The following is a 10,911-nucleotide window of genomic DNA, read 5'->3' on the forward strand; positions in this document are numbered from 1 at the left end:
CCTTTATCACTTACATAAAGCAAGCGTAATATTTAACTTTATTGCTCTGATTGCTTGCTAAGAAGAAACGGTTAACCTTGAGGCAAAATCCAGTGGATGGTGAATGTGATAAGGTCAGTGGTCTTATTAACAATCTTGAAACATGGTCGACAATTTTCATTGCTACGAGGAAAAAATTGCCATAACTAGGGCTCCTTTGGGCTTCCAAAGAGCACTGACAGAGGAATGCAGCTCTAGCAAACTTGTTCCTTAACAACTTTATATCAACAATGAGACAATAAGGTTTTGATTTTGTAGGTTCAATTGCAGATTAAGACATTACTTTTTTCTTTTATGCTGAATGCTAGTAATGTTTCAAAATACTAATCAAAGCAAGTTTCATGTACACAAACCCTAGACTGGTCTACAAAATACCTACATGCACTGGTGGGACCCAGTTGTCATATCTTCCAGAACATTAGCACCATAGTGCACAATATCCTCTAAAGGCCGCTGGCAGATCTAATAAAAAAAAATACTTTGTTCTCTTATCAGCATCCTATGCTCCACAGATATATGCCTTAATTCTACATAACATTGGAAGGGATGCAAGAGTTTCATTTGCTAAGTGGAAAACGAAATATAGTCATAAAAACTCTAAAGGAGAACATGTTTGATGTAGTGTCATATTCTGTGTTCTCTTATCAGCATCCTATGCTCCGCAGATATATGCCTTAATTCCACATAACATTGGAAGGGATGCAAGAGTTTCATTTGCTAAGTGGGAAATGAACTATAGACATAAAAACTCTAAAGGAAAAAATGTTTGATGTAGTGTCAAAGCACTGGGAAATATGTTTTACATGATACATGGAATCTGAAGAAGTAGGGATTAGATATAGGAAGGTAAACGATAGTTCACTATCTTTCTTGTGATTCTTCAGTCAAGCTCAGACATACTACCTAGAAGAGCCGGTAAGATCAAAAGCTCAGAAAGAACTAATGATAGAAACTGCATAGTTGATAGTTGATATAATTGATGAACATAACCAATCAGAACATATCTCAATTCATCAAATGAAGCTCTAAAATTATTCATGATTGCCTAAACCAAGTAATATCTCATATAAAATAAAAATCTAAACTGCAGATATATCAAAATTAAACATAAATGCGTCTCCATCAATATAATTAAAAAGGACCAAATTCCTTTCGTTCAAAACTCTATAAAGACGAAACTAAGGTGGAAAGTGGAATCTCCCGAACTCATTATTCATGAAACCAGTCAAAGCCTGACACACCTAACTTCAACCATTCCTTCAATAAGAAAACCAGTTTACATAACCCTATTACTCCTGGCTAAAAATCAATCTTTCCCTGAATTTTCAACATTTTTTCCACAAAACTAAGAAGAGGAGTTCGAAATTACTTACTTAGGTTGTGACTCACTCCTCTGCACCACCACATCTCCACCATCTGCCGCCACCCCATCATCCACCAACCTCTCCTTCAACTCACTCTTCTCCTCCTCTCCCTCCACCTTCTGCGACCCCGTCAGCCGCGCGAGAACGACGAACGACATCCCACCAAGAACATTGTTCAAGCTCCTCAGCACTACCACCGACGCCTTGAACCCAGCCGGCGGCAGCGCCTTCTCCATCACAAACTCCAACCCATTCAGCGACTGGTACCTGAGATTGCTGCTTATTCCCATATGCAGCGCCCACGTCAACGCGTTCAGCACCGGCGGCGGCGGCTTGTTCGGCGAGTGGAACTCCGGGTCCATCTTCTTCCTTAGTGAGATCAATCCATTCGAGATCGCCGTCCCCGCCAATCCCGCCGCAAACCCGACGGCGGCAAAGGTGGCGCCTTTGTAGACGATGGTGCCGAGGCGAGAGAGGAGCGAGTAGGCGCCGGGCTCGAACATGTGGCTGGGGAAAATGGAGCTGGCGGTGGCGGCAGTGGCGGCGGTGGGGGCGAGGAGGTACATGAGGACGAAGTTGACGATGGATCCGACGACCATGGTGGAGAAGACGAAGTCGAGCTCGTTGAGGCCGAAGTTGGGGCGGGAGGCCATGTCGCCAAGGACGCAGGCAGTGACGCCGACGAGCTCCTCCATGAGGACCTTGAAGGGGAACTGGGGATCGGCGGAAACCCTAGATCGCCACCCCTCGAGGAAAAGCCCGAGGGGGCCGCCAGCGCCGCGATCGGAGGAGGGGTCCTCCCCATGGTGGTGATCGCCAGGGGCACCGTCGGAGCCCCATCCTCCGCCGCCGCCGCCGCCGCCAGAGCCCGCGGGTGGTATGTCGCCGGAGCCGCCGACGACGGGGAGATCCGGGGAGGTGAGGCTTTGGGAGAGGTTAGGGTTGGAGGATCGGGGGGAGAGCAGGGAGAGGGAGAGGGAGAGGGAGGCGGCGCTGGTGGCGGAGGGACGGAGGGGAATGGAGGCGGGCTTGGGGAGTCCAGCGGGGAGGCGGCGGAATTCGGCGAGGTGGGAGGCGTCGGATTTGGGAAGCGGCGAGAGGCGGAGCTGGGCGGCCATGGCGGCGGGCTTCGCCGGCGAGAGTGTGAGAGAGAGAGAGAGACAGAGACAGAGAGAGAGAGAGGATCTTAGGTTTTACGAAATATTTTGGTACTTATATAAGGTTTTTTTATAGCAATGGCCTACAGCTATAAACTCAACTATACACATGGCGCGTGCCATTGTTATGTATTTGGTATGAGCCTATGAGGCCTGAGAAACGGTGGATACGTGTCCCTTATCCCGTGGATTATTATATTGCTTGCTGTTTGCCAGGGAATTGCGGACAAACAAGCCGGCCGTAGTTGGGACGACTTATTTGGCAAAAGGGCCCTTCAGACCCTTAAACTTCCTGCCGCTCTAATAGTAATTAAATAGTAACTTAAGGGCATTTAGACGTCTACCCCGGGAACGTTCAATAGTCCAAGGTGGAATATAGCTTTTTTTTTCACTCTACCTTAATATATTTTTTTTAATCTGCGTTAATTCATAAAAAGAAAAATTATGAAACAACCGCTTAGGATGCGTTTCATTTCCAATCTGTCTCGTTTAAACATTTTCAATTAAATTTTATTAAAATTTATTAGGCGATGCAATGTAATCTAGAGTCTCACCTAACACCGAATGCTATTAACTCACTATCTAAAATGACACAATACCTTCAATATTATTAAGAAATTTCTAACTCTTGGGTCATCTCTTCTACTCGATTGGTTGACCTCAGTGACCTAGTTCACAGACTTTGGCTGATCCTTCAGCTATCCTAACCCCGTAAAATCCAAAAATTTTGAATTCGAATTTTTAGGACTCGTTTGGTTCGCGGGAAGCATTTTTTCTCCTAGAAATATGATTCCTCAGAAACAAATTTCTAGAAAGAGGATGCCTAGGAAAGTACTTTTGGCATGTTTGGTTGACCATGGGAAAGTGACAAATTTTCAAAGTGCTTATGTTTGGTTGGCCATTCATTTTCCTAAAAAAGTTATGTATAATTCCTATTATGCTCTTAATAAAAATTAGGTCTTTAATACTTATTTAATACTTCTTTAATGTTGAAGGGCTTTTTTGGAAAAAAGTAAAAATAGAGTCATTCCCGCCTCATGGGAAAGTAAATTTTCCATATTTTTCATGGGAAAGACGTTCCCATGAAATGTGGGAATTATATTTCCATGGGAATACAACTTTTCCGTCTATCTCCTTTGAAAACTCCAACCAAACAAGAGGCATCTCATTACTTTCTCGTTGACCACACTTTCCCCCTTCTTTTCCCGCGAACCAAACGAGCCCCTAAAGATAAGCCCTTCCCTTATTTTTTCTTTTATTCTAAAATGCAATTCTAGTGTTACTTCCAAACATAGGCCTTAATTAGAAAATGTGTTGGGTTGCTTCCCTTTTTGCAGTATATTTGTTTCAAAAATGGTAAATCTTCCTCTCTGCCATTCGGTGGATACTTTATGTTAGATGTTGTTAGTCATATGTCCTAGTGGATACAAAATGGGTGGGTGGGTGGCTCATTAAGAGCTTATACTTACTTTAATTAGCTTGGCCAACTGCGATTGGTGATAGTTATCAAAAGTACATTTGGTTGCCTAATTTATGCAACCTATGTTTAGTTAACAAATGTAAGAAGCCTAGCTTTTTTTAGTAGAGTTTTTCTTTATCCAAAGCTTGCATTTGTTTATGATATACTTCCTTATGTATTTATTTGCTTACAGAGAATGATGTTGTAGCCCTCTTTATACGTTAGTCATGAATTATCTATGATGCAGTCACTTTGTAAAATATTTGTGAGGTTTTGGAAGGCATTTTATAAGACCTTTTGTGCTGTAGGTTTGTATTGTCATAGAATGATGAAATGGATTTATTTACCGTAGAGGTATACCATGGTGGTGAGATAAAGTTCCTTCCTCACATTCACTACAGTGGTCTTGTCAAGCACTACAACAACTATGATCTTGATGAAATGACTCCCATTGAAATGGAGAATATGATCAAGAAGCTAGGTTACAATATTCCACCATATTCTACTACCTAATCCTTTGGCAACCATTGTTTTAAGGTTGGCTTAAAGCCTTTACAAAGTGATAAAGATATCTTGGAGCTGCTACAGGTTATCAGAGGCATAATAGCAGCGGTTATAAATGTGGAACATGGTGTATAGGTTAGTGAGATTATCAAAGATGAAGTGTCACCACTCCAATCATCTCAACCATATTCACAAGTGATACGATCATTGAGAAGGAAGTAATTCTTTCAATCTGTGTAACTCGGTTCTCTTAAAAAATTAAGAAAAATAAAAAATTGATGAAAATAGAGTCTAGGTCCTCTTTTTTAAATTGATGAATAATAAAGTGACTTACATAGTCTCAATTTATACTAGTTAGGTCTGCTCCTTTACAATTCAGGTCAGATTCCTTTTCTAGTTAAAAGAAGAGATGTATTTCTCCAAAAATATGACTAGTGAAAGTAATTATGAAAAGCTATAATTCTATAAAAGATAGAACTTGACTTTTATATCGACTTTGCTTTTAGGGTTTTCGTCTAATTTTTCCTAGATTGAGAGGTATACCTTGTCTAATTCTTTCCTAAAAAGAAAATTAGGCCCTCATCGCTTGGTGGGCCACATCCTAATAGGGGGTTCCATATTGTAAAGCTGGAAAGTTAACCAATTTAAAATAAAATAAAATAAAAGAGAGCACCCCAATCAAATTCGATATAGGCCAAAAAGCATTTTCAAGCCCTCTAAAAGTACTTTTAGATAAAAAATGGTGTTTAGTAAAATTTTTGAAAAGCTGTTTTAGCTTTTGCGGGAAGCTGAAAACAGCTTTTGGGGAGAAGCTACAATTTGGAGCTTTCCAAAAATACTGCTTTCAGCTTTGTCGGAAAGCCCTTTTTTGGACCAAAATACTCTCATTTAAATCACACTTTTTTTCCCCAAAATTCTCATCCCGCCTTTTCCTCTCTCACCCATCCTCTCCCTCTCCCTCTCTATCTTCTTCTTCCTCTCAACGTCGCCGCCTCTGTTTCTTCTTCCTCTTCTTTTTTTTTTTTTGTTTTGGGAGCTCATGGCTGCCCACAGTGGCAGCCACCATGCCAACCACCACCCATGGCCGGCAACCCCTCTATATTTCAATAAAATAAAATAATAAATAAATAAATAAATAAAATAAAAAAATAATGAGTGAGTGGCAAATAATCTGATCTAAATAAATAAATAAATAAATAAATAAAAATATTAGTAATTATTTAACTAATTTTATTACCTAGCTAGAAAATTTGTTAGAGAGATAAATGGTCATTAGAAGGATGAAAAATTAATTTACACTAATAATTATAATATTTTATATATTTATTATTATATTATACTATAAATATAATATTATATTACATTATATCATAATACATTGATATGTTATGTTAAATAATTTAATATTATATTAAATTATTATTCTTTAATACATAATATTATAGTACTATATTATAATAATATTATATTACAATACATTAATATTATACTGTATCATATATTTATGTATTAATACATATTATATTTTATTATGCTCTGTTATATAATACTGGTAATGTCCTTTATGGTCAGCTTTTTATAAACGCTCTGCTTCAGACTGCTCTACTTCCAAAAACTCTACTATTAACAGCTCCCCCAAATAGGGCCATAATCAAGTTAGGACCTCTAAAAGTTTGGCTTGTCCACATCTAGTCTAGTAATTATCCTGGATCAACAAGAAGGCAGTCTATGAGGAGAGCCTACTCAAAAGGAAGTTAATTATTTTTATGAGACTGTTGATATCATTGTTGAGGAGAGGAGCAAGGCTCAGAGTGCATCGCAAGCAGATCTTAAGATTGGCAATCGGACATCACAAGAAGACCCTGCAATCAGGTTTGGCAAGTTGACTTCGGTTGTTAGACATCAAAGCTAGGGTTTGTGAATGTGATGTTTCAAATGTGTGCTGATCAGGGCACTCGGCAATACCCATGAAGCTAGGATGACTAGGGAAAGTAAAGGGAAGAAACCTGTCAAACTAAAAAAGGGAAAGTAAAAGGAAGAGACTTTCTAATTGAAGTTCAAACGAGGGGAAGGCACCTGCTGATCAAGGAATTGACGATGACGCCTCTAGTGGTAGTGTCAGTGACTCTTCTATTGCCCTCAATGATGAGGGAATCTGAAAACGATCATGATGATGATTTTTTGAGCAGAATGTGGAAATGGACTAAATTCTAGACTTAACATTGAGGTGGACATTCTTGGTGACCATGGGTTTTAGAGCAAGGAGCTAGAGTCCAATAATAGTAACGTTAAGCTTAGAAGCCTTAATAGTAAGAATGACTCTGATGCGGAAAATTCTGGCAAGCCAAGATACCCCAGAGTTCAATGAAAATGCTGATTTGAATAGTCCTATAAAGACTAAAGTTTGGATGAAGTTCAGCTCACCTAAAATGCTTAAAAAAGTCCTCAGGGCCTATCCTATTGAAAAGGGTTTTGGTTTTACCTACCAGAATAATGGTAGGTGGATTGTTACATCAGTTTGCAAGAAGGGTTGTAGGTCAAGGATACGTGCATCTCCCATACAGAGGGAGGAAACTTTTCAGATAAAAACCTTCAAAAGTTAGGGAAGGCATTTCTTAAACTACAATGTGACCTCTAGATACTTAGCTGAGAGATTCTAGAGGACATTAGATCCGACAATAAGTGAAGCTAAAAAGGTTTCAAGGACAAGGTCAACAGGGATGTAAAGATCTTTGTCTCAAGGTCACAGTGCTACAAGGCTAAAAGGAAAGCATTACAGATGATTCAAGGTTCTTGGTGTGAAGGCCCGCCTCGGCCCAGTCCACTTGACCAGCCCAAGCTCGGCCCAAGATTCGCCCCACATATCGGTCGTAGGAGTCTTCCCCCTCTCTCTCCTGCAAGTTCGGTCAGAATGAGGAGTCCTAGGGTCGCAAGAGCTCCTCTATCAGAGAGAACCTCCCCCTTCGTCGAGTGTCACCACTCCTCTTTTTTCTCCTCGAGTCCATAGTTTTCGTTCTTATGCCCGCCAAAGATCAAAGCCAGAGACACCATCGGAATTGAGGTAAAGCTCTGGTCCTTCTTCCCTTAGCTTCCTCTTCATTCCCTTGCGATTTGGGCTCTCGTTCCAATTGATTGGAGCCGGCAATCGCCAGTGTCCTTTCCGAAACAGAAAATCGTTGTTTCGGTCTTCTTCCACCAAACTCGGCCGGTCGGCCGACCATCGCTGGCTGCTCTCCACTGCACCTCGTCGGCGCCTGCTACGCCCTTGCCGGACCACAACCACGACAACCGTCGGACCATAACCACAACAGCCATCGGTCCACCCTCTATCTTCATCCTCTGTTTTGCCAAGAATAAAAGAAGAAAAAAGAAGAAAAGAAGAAAAAGAGAAGAAGAGACAGAACCATCCCTTTCTTTCTCTCTCTCTCTCTCTTATTTTCTCTCTCTTCTCCTTGTTCCTCTTTACTCTCCTCTCACCACTTTCTCTCTCTACTTTCTCTCTCCTCTCACCATCTTCTCTCTCTACTTTCTCTCTCCAGATGTCCCGAAACCCAGAGTCGGGTCAGTCAACCTGATCTACAAACCTGAGTTGACCCTTGAAATTAGTCTCTAAACTATCCTGATGCCTGGGTCGCGTACTGGACCGATCATCCGACCTTGTCAAGTGTCCATGAAACCCACTGATGATGAACTAGGTTAAACAACCTTCGCTCTGATCGAGTCCATGCCCTATGATTTATTGATCAAATCGCTTGAACCTGACCCGCCTGGAATCATCGAATGCTCCTAATGATCATATCATCTGTGCATAAAATCTGCTTGTGAAAATATCATGCTTTTCTTAAAGTTATGGATTAGTATATGTGTTATGAGAATAGTGCTTTATTATGAAAAATAGATTCATGAATGTTTTGATTAAAATAGCTTTATTATGAAATATGAATCTGATCATGTCATTTAATATTTGTCATCTATTTATGTGTATATTTTAAGAAAAAGATATAAGTTTTCTAAACGCTCTCAGATTGCTATGACCACCTCTAGAAATAGGGATCAGTCAACACTTTGGAGCTAGCATCCAACGAAAACAACCCTCTGTCAATGGGTTAAAGCTAGTAACGAATATAAACTATAATATATTATCGATTATGAAGATGGCCCTGTCATGGATTATAGTGACGATAACACGAATATCTATAAGCAATTTTTTGATCTATGATAGGATTATATGTCATAAAGAATGATTTACGAATTTATTTGTAATATAAATTTGGCACTATATTTATGAAAGATGAATGATTTGTTCATGCATGCTTTGCTCTATGACCTATTTTTAATATACTATATTATGAAATACTATTTTATAATATTTATTATTTTTCTTAAATGATGCATTGACATAGAAAAACTTATGTTTGATTCGGTAAGGTAATAAAATGTTTACTTACTGAGCTATGTCGCTCATATACCTCTATTTTTTCTCTCTTTAGGCAAATAGGATCAATAGGGATGAAGGTTGGTCCCGGCTTGGAGTTCGCACTAGCAAGGTTGGCGATTTTGTAGAAGAATTTTAGTATTGACTATAAATTTGTAGCTAATAATTTTTAGAATGTTGAGGGTGATGGGTTTGGTATTGATGTTGGATTTAGACGCTTTGAACTAATATTGGTTTTGTTTAATGGATGATGAAATTAGATTTTTAATTATTATATTTTATTGTGATGGATTTAAAAGCTAAAAGTAATGTTGGCTTCATGTTCTCGTAGGTTGTACCCCTCGGTAGCACAGCCATGTCATGTTCTGGATCTGAGGCATGACAAATATGGTATAAGAGTAGTTGGTTTGATTGTGGGTAGAAAAGCTTAGCTTTATAATTCATAGGGATAGGCATAGGACGGGTATAAAAGAGTTAGTTTTGATCAGAGTGCATAGTGGAAGTGTGATGGTTGAGTTCTTTCAAAGCCTGAGCCTTAAGTAAGCTAGTTTTGAGGATAAAACACTTTTAAGGGGGGAAGAATGTGCAAGCCCGTCTGGGCCCAGTCCACTTGACCGGCCCAAACTCGACCCAAGGCAAGGGCGAATTGCGTTCGCCCCGCATATCTGTTGAGGAGTCTTTCTCCTCTCCCTCTGGCAAGTTCGGTCGAGATGAGTCCCCACCTTCGTCGAGTGCCACCGCTCCTATTTCCTCCTCTTTTCTCTCATCGAGTCCACAATTGTCGTTCTTATGCCCGCCAGAGATCGAAGCCGGAGATGCCGTCAGAACTAAGGTAAAGCTCTTATCCTTCTTCCCTTAGCTTCCTTTTCATTCCCTATTGATTTGGGCTCTTGTTCCCATTGATTTGAGCCAACAATCGCCGGAGTCCTTTCCGAAATAGACCACCCCTATTTTGGTCTTCTTCCACCGAACTCGATCGACCGGTGGGCTGCCGCCGGCTGCTCTCCATTGTCCCTCATCGGCGCTTGCTGCGCCCTTGCCGGACCACGACCACTACATCAAGAAGATGAGGAGAGAGAGAACTATCTCTCTCTTTCTCTCTCTTATTTTCTCTCTCTTCTTCTTGTTCCTCTCCACTCTTCTCTTTCTAATTTCTCTCTCCTCTCTCCACTTTCTCTCTCTAAATGTCCAAGGAACCTAGAATCGGGTCATGTTGACCTGATCTACGAACCTGAGTTGACCCTTGAAATTAGTCTGTAAACTGTCCTGGTACCCGGGTTGCCTACTAGACCGATCACCCGGCCTTGTTAAGTTCCATGGAACCCACTGATAATGAACTATGTTAAACGACCTTGGCCTGATCGAATCTATGCTCTATGATTTATTGATTAAATCGCTCGGGCGTGACCCACCTAAAATCGTCGAACGCTCGTCCCTATTTTTTATTATTTTAATTTGATTAAAATCGTTAAATAGGAATTAATTCTACCTTTAATATTTTTATAGGTTAACTAAATTGCCTAGTGAAGTTTGATGGTCTTAGATGAAAGAGGTAAGTAAATATTATATTCCTTACTAGTTTTTAAACTTGTAAGTAGATCTTGCGCTCCTTATGATCATATCTTCCATGCATAAAATCTATTTGTGGAAATATCATTTTTTTTCTTAAAGTTATGGATCATCATATATATTTTGAAAATCATGCTTTATTATGAAAAAATATATTCGTCAATGCTTTGATAAAAATAGCTTTGTTATAAAATATGAATCCAATCATGTCATTTAGTATTTTTTATCTATTTATGTATATCTTTTAAGAAAAAAGATATAAATTTTTTGAAGGCTCTCAAATTGCTATGACCGCCTCTAGAAATAGAAGTCAGTCAACATCCTGAAGCTAGCATCCAACAAAAACGGCCCTCTGTCAATAGGTTAAAGTTGGTAACGAATATA

The 10,911-nt window shown here is 39.9% G+C and overlaps 1 pseudogene across 1 annotated transcript; it reads right to left on the minus strand.

Moving 5' to 3' along the window:
* Window positions 1–1,048: 1,048 nt before the first annotated feature.
* LOC103697877 (protein RETICULATA-RELATED 3, chloroplastic pseudogene) lies at window positions 1,049–2,604 on the minus strand (annotated as a pseudogene). The gene has a single exon (XR_015975150.2). The product of XR_015975150.2 is annotated as a protein RETICULATA-RELATED 3, chloroplastic pseudogene (transcript).
* Window positions 2,605–10,911: the final 8,307 nt, after the last annotated feature.

This window comes from Phoenix dactylifera, chromosome 2 (assembly GCF_051530095.1).
Source record: "Phoenix dactylifera cultivar Ajwa chromosome 2, Ajwa_hap1_PhDact_Kaust_v1.1, whole genome shotgun sequence".
Lineage (NCBI taxonomy): Eukaryota > Viridiplantae > Streptophyta > Magnoliopsida > Arecales > Arecaceae > Phoenix > Phoenix dactylifera.